Source organism: Haliaeetus leucocephalus, unplaced genomic scaffold (assembly GCF_000737465.1).
Source record: "Haliaeetus leucocephalus isolate CR32 unplaced genomic scaffold, Haliaeetus_leucocephalus-4.0 Scaffold984, whole genome shotgun sequence".
NCBI lineage: Eukaryota > Metazoa > Chordata > Aves > Accipitriformes > Accipitridae > Haliaeetus > Haliaeetus leucocephalus.
Window position 1 is genome coordinate 784984 of NW_010973420.1, and position 270 is coordinate 785253.

Here is a 270-nt window from a genome sequence, read left to right on the forward strand (position 1 = left end):
GCAAAATCCTGAAGATCCACCGGAACGGGAAGCTGCTGCTCTAGCGGCGGGGCCGGCGGGCAGCCCGGAGGCGCCGCGCCCGGGGGACGCTGCCGCTCGACTCTCGGCCACCACGACAGTAATCCCTTTAACTTTCAGCGGTCGGAGTGTACAGAATCCTGCTATAAATATTTTTTAATATAGATGTCCTTTCTCAGAGTGCTGAGAGTGACTAGCCGCAAAAAGTTAATACTAATCCCGGCCGCGGAGGAGCGTGCCGGCCCGGCCCCG